The sequence below is a fragment of the Tupaia chinensis genome, unplaced genomic scaffold (genome assembly GCF_000334495.1).
Source record: "Tupaia chinensis unplaced genomic scaffold, TupChi_1.0 Scaffold000197_1, whole genome shotgun sequence".
NCBI classification, from domain to species: domain Eukaryota; kingdom Metazoa; phylum Chordata; class Mammalia; order Scandentia; family Tupaiidae; genus Tupaia; species Tupaia belangeri.
In genome coordinates this window covers 4,437,889-4,453,117 of record NW_006159672.1, presented here as the reverse complement: position 1 = coordinate 4,453,117, position 15,229 = coordinate 4,437,889, and the positions used below count along the sequence as shown (strand labels likewise).

Below are 15,229 nucleotides of genomic sequence, written 5' to 3'. Positions count from 1 at the left end.
GGGCAAAGGTAAAGTAAAAATTGCCGTAGTGAAAGAGACTCAGACAGAAAGGGTGAATATAAAAAGGCAATCAGTTTCCTTCTTATGAATCTGGGCATACTTTTCTTTGCCTTTTTTTTAAAGAATTATTAGTGGGACCAGAAAATTGCATTATAGTTACGTGACCGGACTCCCATGTAGTTGACCATGATTCGAGTCCCAGACCTGGTGGATTAAAACTCAAGCCAGTTGCAAATGTGTGCTTACCCAAAATCCTGAGAGGAGATTGGAGGAGAAGGGATTTTGACATGGCCATCCCCCCTTTGAAGTGATTTCTCATTTTCTGTCTCTCTCTGTCTCGCCAGCAAGCACATGTGTCCTATAGCAAAAATCTCTCTCACACACAAAAAAAGAGTTATTTATTTTATTTTACTTATTATTATTTTTAACTTGCTATAAGATACATGTGCTCACCAGAGAGAGACAGAGAAAGAGAGAGAAGGAAAGTGAGAAAGCAAGCCACCAGGTCCGAGACTTGAACCACTGTCAGACATGTGGGAGCCTATTGCCTTAACCACTATACTACCTCCTGATCCCTGGGTCTACTCTGCAAGGAAGCCATTTTCTTCCCATTGACTAAAGCCAAAGTCTTTGTATAAATAAATCTGACCTTGATGGGAGTTGGTCTCACACTCCACTCTGCTGCTGTAGATCACTGCAACTAGAAGACACTGTCCACCCACATCTCCCCTCTACTCTTTCAAATATTCATTCCTCAGTCTTTTCTTCCTAATTATCTACATGTGCACTGGTGTCTTTTGGAGAATTTTTATGGAGTTTATCTTCCACATCATACCTGATTGCTTAGCTTTTCCATTTATGTCAGTTGTATTCCTCAAACAGATTATGGATAATGTCCAAGGTGTATAAATTACAGTATTTTGTAACCCCTGAATATTGTCCTGTGCATTATGCCTTACACAACATACCTCAAGAAACACATATTTAGCTGGTTTTCACCATTGTAGTGATGAATAAGCTATATGTCTTTCTCCCTGGAAGAAGAAATGTGGTTAGAAAGTGAGTTAGTATTAGGGGTGTTTTCCAAAAAAATTTTTTAGATGTTTTCCAAAATTGCTGGTATTACATACCAATGAAACCTGATGGCTATTATCATATCTCATCTGGATGTTTACAACTGATCATTGCCTAAGGAACAGGCAAATTAGATGAATGTGCTGAGGTCACAACTAGGATAGAAAGTTCCTCATATCTCTGTTCGTGTTTGCTCACGTAAAACCAAATGGCTTCAGGTCAAAAACAGAATAAACTGACTCCTGACCTTGTTATCCAACATTAACAACCTCTGTGAAGAAAAACAGAGTGGGCAGATGCTGACTTGACATTGCATCTGCTGAGTAATATGGAAATAGCTGTAAGGCCCCTGACAAAAACCAAACACCATTATTAACAGCTGTCTGGATCTATTGAAAAGTTTTAAACATATCTCAACTAATATTAAATAATAGATTGTGAACTTCTTTGTGCCTTCCTCTACAAATGGCCTGTGTAGGGTGAAGCAGATCCCTTTCTTTGGTAAGTTTTGGAGCACAAGACTGCGTTCTTCATGAACTACCTCACAGAAGGAGACAAGGGCCCAAGTAAGGCCTTATTCTTAAGAAGGCATGGCAGCTGTAGGTGAACATCAGACCATGGCAGAAGTTTACGATCATACTGAACTGCCACAGAGGTCAAAGATGAGCATTACTAAGTGGGTTAAGGTAGGTGAACTTTACTATATGCCTTCCAGAAGATGGCATATCACATTTCCCCCACCCAACACCCCCTGTATTAGCTCTTTGGAACAATCTAAAGAACAGACTTTCAATGCACTATTCTCAGCCACAGGCAAAGGTGCCTTTTGGTCTTCAGGACATCTGTTTAATTCTTGGTCCCACCCAAATACTCCATGTGCAAATCATACTCTATGTCTATCCTTCCTCCATGAGATCTCTCTCAGGTGAGAGGTATCCATGTTCTCAGGTACAGATAACCCAGGTCTATCCATTCCTGTCACTGAGGACTCATCTGAGACACCCAAATGGGGGGGGGGGGGGGGCATCCTCATTAGGCAAATAAAATGTGCTAGAATTTGAGGACATATCTGGTTTGCCTCTCACTTGTAATATCCCCTTTCTTCAACAATCCGAATCTGTTAAACAGCTTATCTATTTATTTATTTATTTAGTTAGTTAGTTTGTTAGTTAGCTAATTTATACATTAAATAACTATACATCATTACTACTTACAAAGTGAATTTACCCAACATGAATACTCTCACACCAGTCTAGCTAAAGATACCATACACATTATCATCAACAGATAATTGTTTATTTCTGTGTCTCGTAAATGTCTTGCCTCTCTATTTTCTCCTTGATTCCCTTCCTTTCACTCTCCTACTACTCTCAGCTTCTTCCTACACTATCTCCAGTTTCCATAGCTGTTTTCCATTCTTCTGTATACATTAATCTTTCAGTTTCCATCATAGAGTAGAATAATATGCCAGCATAATTAAGTGGAGACATACAATGTCTCTCTCTCATATCCTGGCTTGCTTTACTCAGTAGTGAATCTTCCATTTCCATCCACTTTCTATTAAATGCCAAAGTCTTGTTGGTTTTTTATAGCTCAGTAGTATTCCACAGAGTATATTTGCCATACCTTTTCAATCCATTCATATGTTTATGGACATTTGGGTTGGTTCCATGTCTTAGCAATTGTGAATAATGCTACAATAAACAAGCACTTTTCTGACTGAGCATTTTCCTATCCTTTGGGTAGTAGATACGAAGGAGCAGAATTGTTGGATCATATAGTAATTTTCTTTATATTGTTCTCCACAGTGCTGGACTAATTTACATTCCCACAAGTAGTATAGGAGAGTTACATTTTCACCACAGCTTCACAAGCACAAATCATTTTTTGTTTTTATGTTTTTTGTTTGGTTGGTTGGTTGGTATTTCATCTTGGCTATTCTGACTGGGGTTAGGTGCTATCTCACTGGGGTCTTAATTTGCATCTCCCTTATGATAAGGGATGTTGAGCATTGTTTTACATGCTTTTTGGCTGTTCATATATCTTCTTCTGAGAGTTGTTTGCTTCAATTCATTTTCCCATCTTTTAATTGGGTTGTTCAATATTTTTGTGGGGGCAAGCTGCTTGATTTCCTCATGTATTCTAGTTATGAGATCCTTATCCAAGACATATGAAGTATCAAAATATTCCTGGGATGGGTCGTCAGGCAGTAAGAAGCCTAAAGCAATCACCTGTCTTAGTTTCCCTCACCAGTTGCTACTTCTTCCTGGTCATCAACAACACAGGCTCTGGGAATAATGGCAACAGACAGATGTATCTGGAACAAGTTGGGAGGCAGGAAGAAACCTGGAGTTGTCTACTGTTTCTTCTTCCCTCACCAAGTGCCACTTCTCCCTGGTTGGCAGCAGCAGAGGCTCCAGGAAAAAATGGCCTAAACAGGTAAATTTTTACAACAAATGTAAAGCTCCTAAATTTTTTCTCATTGCATTCATCCCATTAAAGCACATACTATCACCTGTATTTTTTGTTAGGTACAACTTTATGTAAATAAATGTGTTACCGAACTCAAATCAGGTCTGCTCGCCCAAGCGCTATAAAACCAAGCCATAGGCACATGATGTGATGAAGGAAAGTACAGCTTTATTGCAAAGCACAAAGTAAGGAGAGTGCTCATGCTGAAAAGACCCGGTCTCCCTGAGATGTTCCCCACATGCGTTTTTAAGGGCATAGTTAGGGGCATAGGTCCCAGGCGCATGATCAGTTCAGTGATTGGTTCAAGAAGGCATGATCATCTTGTGGACATTCTTGATTGGTGAGACCTTAGATAATCAAATTCCTCTTCAGGTATCTGGAACAGTTCAGCCTGGAGTCTCTGAGCTCACAACCAGCAGTTTCCAGCCTACAAAACATCTTACATATTGAAATGACAACCTTCTTTCCTTTAAGTGAGAGTTTTAGAGGTGAAATGGCCCTCACTCATGGTCCATGTTGGTCATTATCATAACCAAAGTCTGAAGATTTACTCCGGGCCATTACAATGCAAATGGACTTTATATTTCAGGAACCCTAGAAAATCATTAGGGGGTTCTTGCTCGGTTTCAAATGCAATAAATAAATAAATAAATAAATAAATAAATAAATAAAGGTTAAATGCAAGCTCTCTACGCAAATGAAGGAAGGCATCAAGAGCAAAGAATTCAAGACTTCAGAGTGGGGGTGGGGAATGCAGTGGAGCATGGCAAGGGAAAGACTGAAAGAGGTAAACTGATCAGGGTGGCTTTACGGAGGAAAGAGAGACTTTTGGGTGAGATAGAGTGAAGTCCAAGACATAATTCTTGGGTTTCTAATCTGCAAACAGTGATAATAAATAGTACTCATCTCACTGGAGGATTATATAGATAAAATGAAATGTGGCATCTCAGTATCAATACATGAACACCCAGGATACTTACCTACAAAGATGCCGACCATCATGGTGGCTATGGCCTGCTAGGAATTTTCGTTTTTTTTATTTAATTGGCCAAAGGGTGTGTGTGCTCACTCACTGAAGAGAGAGAAAAAGGCAAAGTGAGAAAGCATCTCCTGGAGATAACCGTGTTATAATCCCTTGTCCACTTCTCCAACTGTTAGTATGTTGGGCAAGCATGTGCATGCGCCCTGTGTGTTTCTCAAGTCACTGGGTCCAAGACTGGAACCGTGCAGTTGGAATCCAGCTACACTGACCACCATGCTACTGGCTTACCCAGTTTTCATTTATCTTATGTTGCATACAGAGAGCTCACTGGAGGGGTACGTAAGACAGGATTTATATTTTATCGTGATTACTCTAGCCCCAGTTTGGAAAACAGATTGAAGGGAGTCCAGTAGAAAATGTATTTCTATGATCGAGAAGAGAAGAATTGCATTTTGGGTTTTAAAGTGCCTAGGAACAAAGAGATGTTTCTGATTTAGAATCAATAGACCTTGACAACTGATTAAATTTGGGGAATGAGGGAGAAGAGAGACAAAGATATACCAAAGTTTGGGTCTTGGATAACTTGGTGGGAGCTGAAGACAGCTGAAGCAATGATGCATGGGGCAGAGGTAGCCCTGAGGGCTGGTGGGACAAATGGAAGGAGTATGCAGAATGGTCAATACTTTCCGTTTTAATCTTGTGAGATTTACGGTGCTTTAGATTGTCAGTGAGGTCATGAGTTCTAGTTGAGAGTGAGGTCTAACCTAGACACCTCTGGCTGTCAATGTTTCCGGAAGCAAATGCTCTGAGACTGAGACAGCAGTAACTAGGCCTACCGAGCATAATGTCCCCTGACGCTCAAACTGATGGAATTCAGATGGAGCCAGTGTTCACTGTGAGCCTTGCCTGCTGATGGCAATACCTAGTTTCTATACACAGCTGCCTGCTAACACCTACCTCAGGCCCACCACCAAACCTCACAAGCACAGAGATGGTGGGTTCCCTGTGCCTGAGAAATGTGTATAATATATGACTATATCATACATAAATAGTTTTCAGTGACTATTAGAGTAATTGCATTTCTCCTTCCCTAATTTAATTAAATATTAGCTACAATCACTGTCCTTTGCTCTTTTCTCCCAGCATGATTGATTTCTACAGCACCATTTACTGTAAACCCCTAATATTTGTAAGGGCATATAGTGCATCCATCTTTCCAAAGAAAATTACTAAGTGGTTATTTATTGTGGGCCTAGACAGGCCCACAAGATATCATTCCCAGAATGTGCCCCAGGAAAGAAGATGAGCCCCTTGGCAGAGCTGCTATCGATCATTCCAGCTTCCCTGCTTCCTGATCTGGCTGGTAGGCAAGCAGACACAGGGGCTGACTGGGCACTGCTGGTCTCTTGTTAATGACCTTGTTAGCAACTTAATAGAGAAATGAAGGGCTTGAATTAGAAGGAGGAGCTCTTGCTGGTACATTTAACTGTGCTCTGAATTTATGGGTCTGGAGTCACTAACCTTTTGTAAAACAGTAATTGTTCTTATTACAGAAAAAAGCCTATTTTTAAAAAGCTATAGGACCCACCTGCAGTGGCATAAGTGCTGCAAAAGGCTGGGGTCACATGACAGTCATTTGGATCCCTGACCAACTTGGACAGCCCTGGTACAATGGTGTGTGTCTGTTATCCTAGCTAACTGGGATGCCAGAGCAGAGGACACCCTGTTAAAAATATTCTTATCTCTCACTGTTCCCCCCCTCCCTTCTCCTCCCACATACTCTTTAAAAAAAAGAGAGAGAGAGAGAGAGAGAGAGAGAGGGAGAGTAAAGAGAAAGGTTGCAAAAGGCTTTTTGAATACAAAACAGCTTGTGCAATTTTTTGGCTGATTTATTTATCAGGGATTTGTTTTTTCTTTAGTTGTTTTTGGTGGGAGCTGTAGAAATTCTAAAGAATGTCTGTGGAGCATCAGTATAGCTCCATGAAATTGAACAGATAAATGGGAGAACCTGAGCCTGTATTTAGCCTTGACAGTGAATTACTAACGGGCAGTTTATGAGAGGAGCTTGCTTTGAAAACTACATTGGAGGGAACCAGCAGCTAGCATACTGGCTATGTCGCTGGACTCCCACGTAGTCGACCACGGTTTGCGTCCCGGACCCGGTGGCTTAAAACTCACGCCAGGCATGTGTGTGTGCATGCCCAAGATCTAGAGAGGAGAATGGAGGAGAAGGGATTGCGGCATGGCCATCCCCCTGGGGGGTGATTTCTCGCTTTCTGTCTTTATGTCTCTCTCTGTCTGTCTGGCGAGTACACGCGCCCTATAGTGAAAATCTCTCCCCCCCCCAAAAAAAAAACAAAAACTACATTGGATACTAAAGACTATCACCACCAACTACCTGAACATGTGTTCTATGGTTTCTGCATCAACTGGATGATCTCTGGTTGGCTTTCCACTTCCATAGCCTCCTGGTGGGTCTTTATCATTTCTCATTGTTTGCCTTTTCCTTTGTTCCTTATATTCTGATACCAAATATGGTTGCCAACACTGGGTTCCTGGATTTATGGCCCTCCCTATTTTCTGGTCACTGGCTGAGGTTGCCAGCTTCCTCCTCACCTGTTTGATTCATTCCACAAACATCAACTGAACATCTTCTATGTCCAGATCCCCTGTTCTAAATGCTGTGATATCCACACAGGCTATAGACTTCATCTGTACAGTAAGGGAATAAGAGCTGCTTTAATCAAGGTCAGTATATATGTTTATAAGCATAACAGCAGTCCAAATGGAGTTTGAGGGTTCAGTTAGTAGAAGGGCAAAGTGACCTCATTGTTCCTTTGTTTTCATTACGCTTTCCAAATAAAGCATTGACTGCTTTATTCAGGATGGCCAGGGCTCAGAGCTGAATAGCCCCTAGTGAAGGGGACCATTTGGATGGTGAGACCTGCCAACCTCCTCGTAGGGCCCTCATTAGCTGGATTTTCAGACTCCTGATCAAGTCCTGCCTTACTCTTAGATCTATAAGGGATAGGAGGCAGGGAGGTAAGGTGAAAGAGCCTGACTTTTACTGTAGACCTGAGGACTGAGTGCTATTGATCCTGAGCATCTCTTGATTACTAATATGTTCCAAAGTAAATAAAAAGTATTTAAGGTCAAGGATGTCCTATTTATATCCACAAACCTATTAGATGCTATACTTTTTATATTAATTATCAGACATTCCAGAGAAATTAGATATTTAAGCTCGACTTCTGGTGGCATCATCCAAAATATATCCCCAATCTGACAAAGTCATTTCAGGGAAACAGTACATATCATTGCATTGTGCAATGTTATAGTTTACTGTGTGTGTGTGTGTGTGTGTGTGTGTGCGCTAGATTTTATCCTTGTGTTTGATATGGAGTAAATGCAGAAAAATTGGCTCACCTGTCCTATAACCTGCTGGATTCTCTTAGCTAGATGTATTTTCTTTTAGAAAAAGAAGCAATCGGGACCAGCAGTTAGCATAATGGCTATATCGCTGGACTCCCACGTAGTCGACCGCGGTTCACTTCCCGGACCTCATGGTTTAAAACTCACGCTGGGCGCGTGTGCATGCATGCCCAAGATCCCAAGAGGAGAATGGTGGAGAAGGGATTGCGGCGTGGCCATTCCCCCTGAGGGGTGATTTCTCACTTTCTGTCTCTCTGTCTCTCTCTGTCTGTCTAGTGAGCATACATGCCCTAGAGCAAAAACCTCTCAAAAAAAAAAAAAAAGAAGCAATCAAGCTACATGTCTGTCATGTTTCATGCTCCACCATATAGATGAGATACATTATAGCACATGCTTCCCATAAGCCAGTTAAATGCCAAAAATTTTCCTGATATGACCTCATTAATATGATAATAGTGCAAAGACCTACTATTATTAACCCGCTGTGGGAATAAGAAAAGGGAAGTTTTGCATGCCTTGAACAGATCATGTGCCTACCTGGGGGCTATCTGCCTTCAGAGCTGTCACTATTGGCCATCAGGCTAACAGCCCCTCTCATCAGTCTTACACATTTCCTTCTACCAAAAATGACACATATAAATAACTCCATATGAGCACACTTTTGCATAGATCTCTAATTCCTTATCTGATTATGCATTTAGGATAATTTCCTAAGAGTGAAATGCTGGCAAAAGTTTTTGACCATATTTTAAGCTTTTTGATGTTAGTTACCAAATTACCCTCTTGAATATTTTTTCATAATTTACATTTCCATCAGTAGAAAATAAGAACACCCAATACACAACATTATTAAAGATCACACATTTTTTTCATGTATTTTCCATGATTTGTTGTCAGATATTTATTTTTAATTTTTAGCTTTAAAAATAAGACTCTTTCAACATCTTGATGCATAAAATACTTTCTCTTTTGAAAATTTTCCTTGCCTTTGGATAGATTTCTTTGATCAAAAGCTTATATCAAATTCTTTTCAGAAGAAGATAATTATTTCTCTATTTTTTCCCCGAATAGCGATTGAGGACCTACCGTGTATGTGTGTGACACTGTTCTAGGTTTTTTAGCATGATGAGGGCCCCAGACTGGTGGCTGATTCTATCTGAAATGTGTTTACTGTTTTCTATGCATGGAAAGAAGCCCCATCGTCTCTCATGACTCCTGTATGCCACTGTCTTTGTCCACTAATCTCCTGGACATGGGTAAAAGACCTCTTAGTCCTGTGATCGCTCTTATCCTAGATCATACACATAATCCAGGCACGGAGAAATAGAGAAGAATGCAGGACATTTTAGCAGGCACTGCTTTTGAAGAGAACAATTGCTACATTTATGGCAGGGATTTGCACTCAGTAGTTCGGAGGTCCCCAGGCAGACTACAAACTGTGACAAAAGATGTGGAATCTCTCATTTGTACAGACTGGATTCATCACAAATTTACCAGGTCAAGAATACCAGATAAAGTATTTCAACCTTCAGCTGCCGATCATAAAAAACATGGCGAGGTTCCACAGAAGCCTCATAAACAGCATATTGTTATCAGAATAAAAAAGTACAAGGCGACGTCCATACTGGGAAAAAGATATAATAAAGACGCTTGGATTAGAAAAAGCACATACCCCTCAAGTCCATAAGACTATGCCTTCAGTGAATACAAAACTTAAAGCAGTCAAATATTTTATAAGAATTCAGCCCCTGAAGTTGCCCCAAGGACTTCCCACAGAGGAGGATGTGTCTAACACGAGGCTCAGGAGCACAGGAGAGTTAGTAGTACAGTGGCATCTGAAACCTGTGGAGCCCAAAGTGGTGAAGTCCTGATGCCAGAGCAGCTTCAGATTAGAAAATGCAAATCTTTGTTATTTAAAGATAATGAGAAAGTGTTTCATTAAAATATGTTACAAATACCAAAAACAAACAACAACAAAAAAGATAAAGAAAAAGAAATAGAGAGCCAGTCACTATCCTCCTGGGTCTCATGTCAAGAAAACAGAGAAGGCAGGACCAGCAGCGGGAGTAGCGGTTATGTCACTGGACTCTCACATGGCTCACAGCAGTTTGAGTCCCGGGCTTGAAAAATTTACCAGGTCAAGAATACCAGATAAAGTATTTCAACCTTCAGCTGCCGATCATAAAAAACATGGCGAGGTTCCACAGAAGCCTCATAAACAGCATATTGTTATCAGAATAAAAAAGTACAAGGCGACGTCCATACTGGGAAAAAGATATAATAAAGACGCTTGGATTAGAAAAAGCACATACCCCTCAAGTCCATAAGACTATGCCTTCAGTGAATACAAAACTTAAAGCAGTCAAATATTTTATAAGAATTCAGCCCCTGAAGTTGCCCCAAGGACTTCCCACAGAGGAGGATGTGTCTAACACGAGGCTCAGGAGCACAGGAGAGTTAGTAGTACAGTGGCATCTGAAACCTGTGGAGCCCAAAGTGGTGAAGTCCTGATGCCAGAGCAGCTTCAGATTAGAAAATGCAAATCTTTGTTATTTAAAGATAATGAGAAAGTGTTTCATTAAAATATGTTACAAATACCAAAAACAAACAACAACAAAAAAGATAAAGAAAAAGAAATAGAGAGCCAGTCACTATCCTCCTGGGTCTCATGTCAAGAAAACAGAGAAGGCAGGACCAGCAGCGGGAGTAGCGGTTATGTCACTGGACTCTCACATGGCTCACAGCAGTTTGAGTCCCGGGCTTGAAACTCACACCAGGTGCAGGAGCATGCAAGCCCAAAATCCTGAAAAGAGAATGGAGTAGAAGGGATTGCAGCAGGCCAGCCCTTGGGGATGGTGATTTCTCACTTTCTGTCTCTTTTTCTCTGTCTCTCTTTGTCTCTCCATCAAGTGCATGTGCTCTACAGCAAAAAAACTCCCTGGAAAAAAAAGAAAAGAAAAATAAAACAGAGAGGTTAAAAGATACATTTTTTTTAAGATAAATTTTTGCTTGCTAGAGAGACAGAAAGCAAGAAATCACTCTCCAAGGGAGGTTGGCCATGTTGCAATCCCTTCTCTATTCTCTTCTCCGGATTATGGGCATGCACACACATGCGCCCAGAATGAGTTTTAAGTCACCAGGTTTGGGACATGAACTGCGGTCAACTACTTGGAAGTCCAGCAATGTAACCACTACACTATCTGCTGGTCCCTAAAAGATACATTTTTTTAAAAAAGATGGTCATATTAATATTCTGAATGTAAACTCTTTATTTTAAATGTTATTTAATGTATTTTTACTACTAGTAATCACTTGACAACATTGCAACAAAATATCTAAAAATTTTATAAAAAGATAGTGAGCTCTTGTAATATTTTAAATTCTTTTTCAAACTTTATTCATTTGCTTCTTCCATGAGCAAGCGATACAGAGGAAGAAAGCAAGAGAGGAAGAGAGACAGACAGTACCTCAACAGGATCCTGATGCCACAAACTACTCCTGGACACAAAGTCTGAACCTTCCTATCAGTGTTAGCCTCACAGAGCCTCATATTTTACCAATGTGTCACCATCTAGTCCTTTAGCATGCTTTAAGACCTGACCTCCAACATCTGTGCATCTTTCCTCACAACTCATGCTAGGTTATTTGCTACTAAGTAGAGGATTCTTTTATGAGGGAACCCATTTTTTAACCTTTGAGTTGCCTTGAAGGGTTCAACATCTAATACAGTCTTTGGAGAGTAAAGCAGCAGGGTGAGCCACTCGAGTTGTGGGCAGAAACTGGTGACTGATAAAATAAGGGAAGCATCAGAGCGAGGGCTATTGCTATGGGTCGTGTGTTTTTGCTCCTCCTTAATTCCAAGGCCACCATCCACAACTGTTTCTGATCAGTAAGTCTGACTTCCTCACTTGTACCATCATACAAAAGACTGCTGAAAGATTTTTGGCTCTGATCTTTTCTCCCTTCATTTTGCTGATAAATCCTGAAGATTACTTAATACAGCAAAGATTGGAAGCTTTGATAAGTCTGAGAAACACATTTGCTTCTCTCGGCAATGATATCCAACCAGTTTTGTCCTTGCAACAGCAGTTTAACTGGCTTCACAGCTACTACTTATTTCAGCACCATTGCGTTGTTAAATATACTATAATTGCAGGTTGGCTGCAGTATTCTAAGATGTAATTTTCTTATCATGTTCTTAAGCTGGCCATCCAGCTGCTCAATACCCTAGAAGGTTTCCTTTGTTCATAGTGTGACAGTTTCTCTAAAATGCTTTGTGTTGACCATGCTCTGAGGGTGGACTATTCATTCAGTATGATTCAGGGCTGTATCCATTAATATTACACATTTTTTAACACCTGTATCTTAGCTTTCCCAGCTAGAGTATGCTGCTTACATATGAGATTTCAGAGTCACAAAATACATACGATCACAAAGAAAGAGTAAACACAGTTTCTGATGGCAAGGCAAGACCTCCTCATCCTCATCCTTGGTGCCGCCACAGTGATGTCAAAACCACAGAGAGGGAAGGACTATCAGATGGGAGGTACGTGTCACTGTCTCCAGAGCTAGAACTGCTCTCACTCAAGACAGGTCCTGGAGAGCTGCCAGAACCTCCAAGGCTGTGGCAACATTCTGCATCAACATGAAGGACTCCAATCTACCATCAGCATCACCTGCGACGTTAGAAATGGAGCATCTCAGGAGTGGCTCTGTTGCCTGGTGGTTGGTGCAGCCAGATCCCACATTGCCAACAGCTTGATTTGAATCCTGGATCTGGTAGCTTCAGAAACATGTTACGCACATGTGAACACTTTCCCAAAATCCCGAAAGGAGGGAGAAGTGGAGGAGAATAGATTGCATCATGACTGTTCCCCAAAAAGGGTGCTTTCTCTTCTCTCTCTCTCTGTCTCTCTCTAACAAGTGCATGTGTCCTCTAGAAAAAAAAAAAAAAAGAAAGAAAGAAAAGGGAATCTTCCCTAGCCAGAATGTGTTTTTTAACAAGATCCCCAGGTAACTTACATGCACATTACAGTTCAAGAACCAGGTCATTACTGGTTTAGGTCTGTAGTTGTAAACTCTTGCTGTGCAATAGAGTCACCTAGGAAATTGTGTATTAAATTCTCATGCTTGGGACCCATTACAATGGTTTGGTTTTTGTTGTTCAGAGCTGTGTATTTGATCTTTTTTTTTAATCTAATTCGAATTTTTTTAAAGTTCAGTATGCAACTATGGATGAGAATCATAGGCCAGAAACCTGTAGCTATTCCTATTGCTTATCAATACTCCTTAAATGTCTATTCAGGTCAAAGACCCATATTCAGATCAAGAAAAGTTTGGACCATATAATGGTGACCCAAAAATGCTCTGGAAGAAAATACTAAAGTTAACTGAAAGAAAGATGATTAAATTTAAGTGTATTCTGATGTATTTAGGAAGCAAGGACTATTTAATTTCTCCATGTACTTGTGGTAAAATAAAACCAACAAATGTGACTTGTCCCCTCCCCGGTGTTCTGGCTGTCAGTGTGGATAAATTTAATATCACAGTGCTTTCAGGCCCTGATAGGGTTTATAACTATGATAAAATTTTGACATGAAATAAATTTTGATACAGGTTTGGTTTTATTTGGATGTTATAACTAATAACATCTTAAAGTGCCTGGAATTATATTATATGCGATTCTGTGGTTTTCCTCAGTTTATAGCTAGCTGTATCATTGCCCAAGAAAACCGGTGTGATGCCCCTAGGGGGTCAGAGAAATCACAGACTTCCTGTAAGCACCTTGTAGTGTGTCCTGGAGACTCTGCTAAGCCACCCAGTGCACCATGTTGTGGCGTGAAACTTGAGTGACATTCTAATGAAATGCCATATATTTTTGTAGGCAATTGGTATGTGACCTCATAATCATGGCCAATACTAATGTTTCCAAAGTCTCAGCATGACACTAGGGAAATTTGATTCTTGGCTGACTGTCCTAAAAAAAGGTTAACAGCCTATTTGTTTGTTTGTTTGTTTGTTTGTTTGTTTTTTGGAGAGATTTTCACTATAGGGCGCGTGCGCTCGCCAGACAGACAGAGAGAGACATAGAGACAGAAAGCGAGAAATCACCCCCCAGAGGGGATGGTCACGCCGCAATCCCTTCTCCTCCATTCTCCTCTCGGGATCTTGGGCATGCATGCACACGCGCCCGGCGTGAGTTTTAAGCCACCGGGTCTGGGACGCGAACCACGGTCGACTACGTGGGAGTCCAGCGACATAACCATTACGCTAACTGCTGGTTCCCAACAGCCTATTTGTTGATGCAAGCAAAGGATAATGGTCAAAATCAGGATAATGGCAGACTGCTTTGGACTCATATAAGTATTAGTTCATTAATCAGCACTATTTACTTCCCAAGACCAAGTTTTGTTTTTTTTTTTTTCCTTTTGAAAAATACATTTGACTTCATAATTAGACAATAGACTTCATTTGAAAGTCAAAACTCAGAAGGATATATAGTGAGAAGTCTCTTCCTAACTCCTGTCTCTCTCTTTATCTCTCTCGTTTTCCTCGAGAAGTTTGTTCATCTTTAATGAAATAGAGAGAGAGAGAGAAAGACAGGTACTACTAACAGGGTCCTGTCTCACTGTGACCATCCCCCAGCCTTCTAGCTAGTCGGAATTGACACGGGATGTAGCCTATCTTATGTTCAGCACAGAGTAAATAAATATTGGTTATCATTGGCTGACAGGTGACATGGGATTATATGACTTCTGGCTAAGGACATTTTTTCAAATGAATCTTATTGGATATATATTAAATGTAGAACATGATGTTTATATATATATATATACATACACACACACACACACATATATATATACACACACATACACACACATACCTGGTAAAATGATTACTAAGTCAAACAAATTAACGTATCTATTACTTTCCATAGTTACTGTGCATGTGTGTGTATTAAGAGTGCTTGAAATTTACTTTTAGTAAATTTCCAGAGTATGATATGATATTATTAACTATAGTCTCATTAGTTCTCTAGGCTTATTTATTCTATATAAATATTCATAGCTGCATGTTTATTCTTTGACTCATTTCTTGCCTGTCCCTGCCCCTGACAATCACAGTTCTACTCTTCGGTTCTGTATTTTTTTTTTTTTTACTTTTACAGGTTCTAAATATAAGTTACAGTATTTTTTTAAGCACCTTGTAAGAAATATCTGCATCCCCATGTTCATCGCATTATTATTTACAATAGCCGTGATATGG

General features: G+C 40.3%; 2 pseudogenes; both read left to right on the top strand.

Annotated features, from left to right (window-relative positions):
- Nucleotides 1–9,293: 9,293 nt before the first annotated feature.
- On the top strand, nt 9,294–9,831 carry LOC102478718 (39S ribosomal protein L30, mitochondrial pseudogene; annotated as a pseudogene).
- A 51-nt stretch (nt 9,832–9,882) lies between these two features.
- LOC114007543 (39S ribosomal protein L30, mitochondrial-like) lies at nt 9,883–10,471 on the top strand (annotated as a pseudogene).
- The last annotated feature ends 4,758 nt before the right edge of the window (nt 10,472–15,229 follow it).